General features: G+C 45.3%; 1 long non-coding RNA gene across 1 annotated transcript; it reads left to right on the top strand.

The window, feature by feature from the left end:
- The first annotated feature begins 604 nt into the window (after positions 1-604).
- Positions 605-2,797, top strand: LOC116576444. The gene is made up of 3 exons (XR_004280160.1): positions 605-734; positions 1,854-2,208; positions 2,770-2,797. It is a non-coding gene; the product is annotated as an uncharacterized LOC116576444 (long non-coding RNA).
- Positions 2,798-7,654: the final 4,857 nt, after the last annotated feature.

Genomic DNA, 7,654 nt, shown 5'->3' with positions numbered 1-7,654 from the left:
GCTTTTATTTTTATCCAAATGATGCTTGCATGTAATTTTGAAAACGAGCAATTTATAAGGCCTATTATGAAAATCAGCATTTTTCTGAATCCACCTTTGTTTTCTACACAGTAGCGGCAACACTTTTGACAGATCCTTCTAATGATTACTTCCATATTTCTAAAAAGGAGGCTTATCTTGCTCCCTTGTCATTTGTCAATTTCAGGTCTTTGCTATTAGCCCCCCACTATGAATTTCATCCATTAATCTCATCTTCGTGAAGAAGCCTTTCCTGGAAACTCCTGATCTACTTCTATCAGGATGGGTTGCTCTGTAAGCTGTCATCTTGGACTCTTCTTTTCCCATCATCCAGAGGATTCCCTGAACTTCCTCTGGGTTGGATCTTCTGTTCCAGGGATCCCATATCTTCCTCTTTGGGATTATCTTCCTTTTCAGTGAAGAAAACTTGGAAAACTTATATGTCTGAAAAGATCCTTAACCTACCTCCACATTTAACTGAGAGTGTGTCTGGGTATAAAATTCTAGGTTTGAGGTTGCTTTCCGTCAGAATTTTGAGGACATTGTTCCATGGTGTTCTGACTTCCAGGGAGACTGAGGAGAATGGTTGCTGCTCTGATTCCTGATTCTCTATGTATTTCATATTGTTTTCTTCTCCTGGAGGCTTTTCCCTGTCTTCAGTCTTCTGAAGTTTCCTGTGGCTGTGCCTTGGTGTGACTCTATCTCCCTTTGACCTGGTAGGCACTCAGCAGGCCCTTCTTATTTGCAGCTCATAGCCCTATGCTCTAGAAAACCACCCTGGGTGTTTCTTTCTTTTTTATTTTTTTCTAGTAGTATCCTAGTCTAACTTCATGAGTTTAAAATCTTCCCTTATCACTCAGAGGGTACTAATTACAGCTTTTCTTTTGAATTATTATTCTCCCCTCATCTCTGATTCATCCAAATAGCTTTTCCTGTTTGTGTGTTTTCTGTTTCGTATTCTGTTTTCGTATGTTTTCCTCAAATGTCTGGGGACTTCTGGATGCCCACTTATTTGTAAGAAAAGCATATGAAGAAACAGATTGGACTCTGTATGCATATGTGGGGCTTGTGAACCATGGGTCACGCTGCAGAGCCACATAGCCAGGACATGTCATCAGAAGACACACCTCTCCCCCACCCATACAGGGGTCATCAGATCGTTTCTCAAGGCTGGACAGATTCTTTAGAGAAGACTTGTAATTTTCCACTAAAGGGGCTGCCAGGAGACTAGAGGCTGATGAACAGAAGAGGTGATACATGGACCAGCATTCAGTGAGGAAGAATTTTATTCAGTATCTCTGGTTTTAGTGTGATACCCCCACCTTGAAACATGTCTGGCATTCTCAAGTCCAGAAAATATTTTCTTGGGTAGCAGAGAGAATAGGGACAACCAACCACTTTTCTTTAAACAGCTTTATTGAAATATAATTCACATACCATACAATTTCACCCATTTAAAGTGTAGTATTCAGGGGCACCTAGGTGCCTGCCAGTTCAGCATCCAAGTCTTGGTTTCAGCTCAGGTCATGCTCTCAGGGTCCCGGGATTGAGCCCCACATCCAGCTCCACACTCAGCATGCAATCTGCTTGAGGATTCTCTCTCTCCCTCTGCCTCTACACCTCCCCTCACTCTGTCTCTCTCTCTCACTCTCTCTCAGATAAATAAGACATTAAAAAATAGAAACAAGAGATGGTTTTAATCTGATTTTATGAACCACACAGAAATAGTATAAAAATAACCGATACCATAAAGCATCTACAAACAATTCACTTAGAAAATGTATGCATACAACAAGCTCTAAATAATACAGGTGTGGCTCTGGTTTTCATTTTAGACAAAGATGACTGCTGACAGTATCCTTGGTCCTCCCTGACCTCCCACTGCCCTGGCTCGTTGTCACCCGCTGATCCTTTCCTGTGTCCCACACTGCCTTCCACACCCTCCTTCATCAGGAAGCCTTCCTGGAATTAGGAAGCATTTTGCAGAGAATGCCCAGTCTCTCAGGCCACCACGCTCCCCTCTATACACTCTTCAGCGCACTCTCCTCATCTACACGCACATTTCCACTTTCTTCCTAAACGGTTCTACATGCCACTGAGGCAGAGGGATCTGCTCACCAACAAGATCCAGGAAAAGTGACTTCAGCATTTGCCTCCTTCCCAGGGGCAGCATGTCTCCCGTTGCAGCAGGTGGGTAATCTGGCTGATTGTTATACAGACCATGTCCCTGTGGTGACACCCCCACTCTGTCTCAGGTCACAGGTCATACATCACATGATTAAAAACATGACCCAGGGAACGACAGGATCAATAATGGCGTAGTGGTGCCTCTCGAAGACAGCTCCCCCAATACAATACCCACTGATTCTATTACTTCCTGTGTCTTGTTCTTAAGGACAAGACACAACATACATGACATGTCCCTATAACATACCTTATGTTTGTCATTTGCTGAGCAAATCTCACAGCAGCGATCAGGTGGAATGTTACCCGTGTTCTCTCGGAATGATAATGCGTCCTAAATTAGAATAATCCAGGATAATTCGTGGCCATTCCGCCCCCACCAGAATCATCATCCCACCGAGGCATCCGTCCCCGTGGGGACTCGCAGTCTGGGGTCTCAGCTGCTTGCCTGTGGGTCAGCACGTGTTTACGGGCTCAGCGTCTTAGGAAACCTTGCTTAGGGGACCCGGTTTACAGACCCGGGGAGGGCGTGGGAATTCCGAATCCCATTCCAGACTCTTCTTCCAGCTTGCTGTGTGGCCTCCCGCAAGTCATTTTCCGTTCACGCGGTCATTTCTGCATTTCAACATGGAAATCGCGTCCTCAAGGTTCTCAAGGGCATCGTGAGAAAGGGGCGAGTGCTGGTCAGAAAGAAAACGATCCGAAAGTACCAAGACCTCCTTGGCAGCACTGACCTGCTGCAAGACACGAAACCAGGCAGGACCAGAGAGCCTAGCCTAGACACGGCCAGAACCAAAGGCGTGTTGCTGTTACAAAGAAGGAACAATGTCTGAGTTTAACATTCACACATTCCAAACCACAGTCTTCCAAGCCTGTGTCCTGCAGCCAAGCCACTTGGTGGGAGCCAGGTCTAGGGGAAAGTTTCCAGAAAACAGATTTTGGCAAATGTTGCCTTCAAACTTGTAGAGAACACAGTTCAGTCTTGTTTTGTGTGTTGTGTGTGTGCGCACGCGCGTGTGTTTAAAGAACATTCTCATTCCTTTTTGTCACAGAATTTCACGGGCCCTGTTTATTTTTCCTTTTCAGGTTATAGGATATGGATTTTTCAAAGTCAGATGAGAGGAACAGACACATTTCATTCCTTCCTTACAAGATCCTTCCAACTTGGAGGCGGAGCGAGGGCCCGAGATGATATTTTAGATACTTGTTTTTCTAATGTTATCATTAAATTACTTCAGGAGAGGGGAAAAAAAACAAGAACAAGGCACGAAAATCTGCTTTTTTTGACTGCTTCGCAAAGAGGCTAACATATGCGAGTGAAAGGAATGATTATTGCTTTTAATGATAGTCCTTGGACAAAGGGCCTATGTGGCCCAGTGTCCTGGCGTCCAGAGAGGGCAGTGAGCCCTGGCTGGTTCAGATAGCTTCAAAAACCAAAAACAGCCACTGCAAGTGCATTGGTTTTAGAGGAATGTCCAAGAAAATTGCCCCCCTTCTACTCATAACGTGTCATTACCAAAAAATAGAAGCCCATACATTCCAATCTGATCTGCATTTAACTCTGGAAGCCTGTACATGTTGCTATGAGGTAAGGGGCTGATTCCGAGCTCCAGAATTCTTTCGGTGCCTTAGATGCTATTTTAAAGTGGATATCCCTTTGGGTTTCTCGCCATTATCCCTCCTGGGTCCTGTCTCTGACGAGGACTCCCAGTCCTAGTAAACAAGAACGGTGGAACTGGTGGCCATTTTAAAGGTTCAAGTTCAGATCTCGTGGTTTGCACTTGAGTTAATGTACGCACATCTGGCTGGAGAGACGGCACCGATGCGCAGTGAGATCTGGCCTACCCACAGCTAAGTTCTAGCTATGAGTAACTCAACAAACACTTCCTGTGGAATTCTTTACCTAGTAGATCCTCAGCAAAGGGTCCACATTCCAGAAAGCGCAGGAAAGCTTGATTGTCTAAGCCTCCTGCCCCCTACAAGATAGACACTTGAATTCCAGCACACACACTAGAGTTCATACCTGACACATTTTTTATAAAAATTTCTGATATATCTGTAGCCCCAGGCCTGCTTTCCTCTCTTCACTTTCTCTTCTCCTGATTTTTCTGGGGAGATAATAATGTACAGATTTAAAGGCATGTTCCTGGCACTGACGCCTCATTGGAAATAGACTCATTAGAAGAAAATATGACCCCGGCACTTGGGTGGCTCAGTTGTTAAGCATCTGCCTTTGACTCGGGTCATGATTCTGGGTCCTGGGATCGAGTCCCACATCGGACTCCCTGCTCAGCGGGGAGTCTGCTTCTCCCTCTGCCTCTGCCTGTAGCTCCCCCTACTTGTGCTCTCTCTCTCTCTGTCAGAAAAATAAATAAAATCTTAAAAAAGAAAAGAAAATACAACCCTGTATTAAGGCATCAAGGCCTATACTTGTATTGGTCCAACCTTCCTAATATCTTGTTTTTCTATAGCATTTTACCTGTTTATATTCATGTACATGACCTTTTATCCTCCTAGCCATGGGTTAACGTAAATATTGTGCCTACTCTACAGATTCAAAAAATTAAGACCTTCTCCTAACCCCAACCTTTGCAGTGCTAAATGGTTTCATCACCATAGCAGAAGTGCTTCTACTAGCCGAAAAGTAGAATCACATTCCTACTCCAGATTTTGTTGCTGGTCTCACCCTAGTGAGTTATGCTTAGTAACGCCACTGCCATCAGGTAAAGAAATATATACCAAAGTTCCCTGCAGATGCTGAACGCTTATTTATTTTTATTTGTTTAAAGATTTATTTATTTATTTATTTAAGAGAAAGGGAGAAAGTGGGGAGGGCCAAAGAGAGTCTTAAGCTGACACAGGGCTCGATCCCGTGACCCCGAGATCATGACCTGAGCTGAAATCAAGAGTCAGAGGCTTAACCAACTGAACCTCCCAGGCGCCCCCAGATGCTGAACATTTAAATGGTACCAACAGTTGAACTGATTTAAATAAATCATCTGCTACCCCATTCCCTCTCTACACCCACAAAGAAAGATAAATAACTTTTCATGCCTCCTTGGTCCAAGAATGCCTGAAATTGGAATTATCCCAGTACTGGGGCCTGAAGTTGCCTCAGTCGGAAGCTCTCTTTTTTAAATTCAGACTCCAGTCACTTTCTTTCTAGAGGCTCCTTTTGCCAGTGGGGCTTCTGGCAAATAATCCCCAGGAAAGGGATCTGTGTGTATTGATGGGATGGAGACAATAATGACACCTGCTACTTACCCACCCAGCACAAGTGTTGGGAGATAACCAGATAATGTCTCTTGTGTGCTTTGAATGCCTAGAAAGAAGAGAAGGTTTACGTGTAAAGGAGCAATTTTACTGAGTCAGCACAAAATCATCGTCTATGTTTTACATGCAAGCCCATTGCCCAAGACACTGATGAGCAGAATATGGCTCTCATGTTTAATGTTCTAAGGACATGATGATGTAACATTTGCAGAAGAGCCAGAGTTGGGAAGGTAAGACGTCCTCTTCTTTATAAAAATCCCTGTACAACTGACATGGATTTTAGGTTACCTTCTCTAACTGGCTCTGCAATGGGGACAGGCCCCAAGATCCACAAAACATTCCTTCCGTTCCATCATCGGTCACGTGATGCCACCCCTAGGAAGGGCCAGGATGCTGTGGTGAGGGGTGACACGGAGAGGAGAGAAAACATATCCATTTCTATTTGGGGGATGCCAAATTTGAAAGCCCAAATGTTGGGGATATCTATGGCCTTCCTTCTGGAGAGTCTCTGCCTGTCAGGGCTGTTCCCCACAGCAGCATCCTGCCCCACGCCTAGCAAGACCATACCAGGTGACTGCCCTACAACCACCATTTGAATCTGTTTAAAAGAATAATGCCAGAGTGTCTGGGTGACTGGGTCGGCTCAGTGGGTTAAGCCACTGACTTCGGCTCAGGTCATGATCTCTGGGTCCTGGGATTGAGCCCCGCATCGGGCCCTCTGCTCAGCGGGGAGCCTGCTTCCTCCTCTCTCTCTCCCAGTTCTGGAGACTGAGACTCTGAAGTCGGTTGCAGCAGGCTGAAATGAAGGTGTTGACCGGCCAGCGCTCCCTCCTGAGGTTTGGACGCTACAGGCGTCCGTTGGCTTGGGGCAACATCCCTCCAATCTGTTTCTCTGGTCACACTCCTTCGCCTCTTTGGTCTGCCATGCCTGGCTCTCATGAGGGTGCTCTGGGCTGCATCTAGGGGTCACCTGGACCAGGGGTGGGGGTGGGGGCGGGAGGGGCATTCGGCCGATCACACCACCCCTGTCTGAATCCCTGGGTCTCCAGGACAAGCCCAACTCATGCCTCAATTGAGTCTCTCTTTACTTGCCTTCAAGAAAGCAGAGTAAGTCCTCTCTTCTTTCTTTAAGGGAGAGAATAGTGGGAGAGAAGTTTTATGTGTTCAATAATTTACAGAGAGGAGTGGGCAGCCATTTTATAGATGTCTTCTTATCGCCATTTTACAGATGAGGCCATGAAAGCTCGCTCAGAGAGGCCAAGTAATTTGTCCCGGGTCTCCCAGAGAGTACATTTAGAGACAGAGTGGGAACATGGATCTGTCTGGTTTCAAAGCCCATGTCCTGTCTACCCCACCAACATTCCTCAAATTCCTTTCACACCAACACCTTGTAAAGGAAAAGCAATTCTGACAGACCCCAGTCAGGGAAACAAGTGACTTTTAAAAAACTAAAATGTTAGTCCACAAAAACGTGAATTTACACATTCTCAAGTTCTCCCCCAATCCTGGGGAGACATGTGTGAGAGGCACTGGGAGAACCACGGTATCTCTGCTCTGGAGAACTCCTCTTTAAGGATCCTAAATATTCAGACCCAGGACAGCTGCTTTTCAACTGTGTCGCTCAGCTGCTTAGGGAAGACTTTAATGAAACAAAGAATTTACTGCTGATAAGGTTTTTACACTCGCAATCTCTCAGTATTCTGGGTGTGAGTTAATGATTCCCGCCACAGAGACGCGTGAGGAACTTTAGTCACACGGAAGTAAGGGGCTGTGGCATTTTCTGAGCTTAATCTAAATGAAAGTTTACCTAGATGTCCTATGAAAGCTTTGTAGATTAGAAATGTCACCCTCGTTTTAGCACAAGCTAATAGCTATAGTATGGTTGAAGCCTGACGTGTATCACACAGTTATTTGATTACAGTTCTTCCTGTGCCGGGGACTGCTCTAAGGACTTCACGTGAATTAACATATTTAATACTCATGAAAATCCTGTAATGCAGGTCGTAGTCTTCTCTTCCTTTTTTAAGTAGTAAAACTAAGACACGGAAAGGTTAGGTCATTTCTTAAAGTCACACAGCCACTAGAAGGGGCGGAAGTAGGACGACACCGGAGTCATCTGATTACAGGCGCCACGTTTTAACACAACTGAGAACGAAGACGCTCTGTGCCTACACTCAAT

The sequence above is a fragment of the Mustela erminea genome, chromosome 17 (genome assembly GCF_009829155.1).
Source record: "Mustela erminea isolate mMusErm1 chromosome 17, mMusErm1.Pri, whole genome shotgun sequence".
Taxonomy (NCBI): domain Eukaryota; kingdom Metazoa; phylum Chordata; class Mammalia; order Carnivora; family Mustelidae; genus Mustela; species Mustela erminea.
The sequence above is the reverse complement of the archived record's forward strand: the minus strand, read 5'-3'. Positions and strand labels throughout refer to the sequence as shown.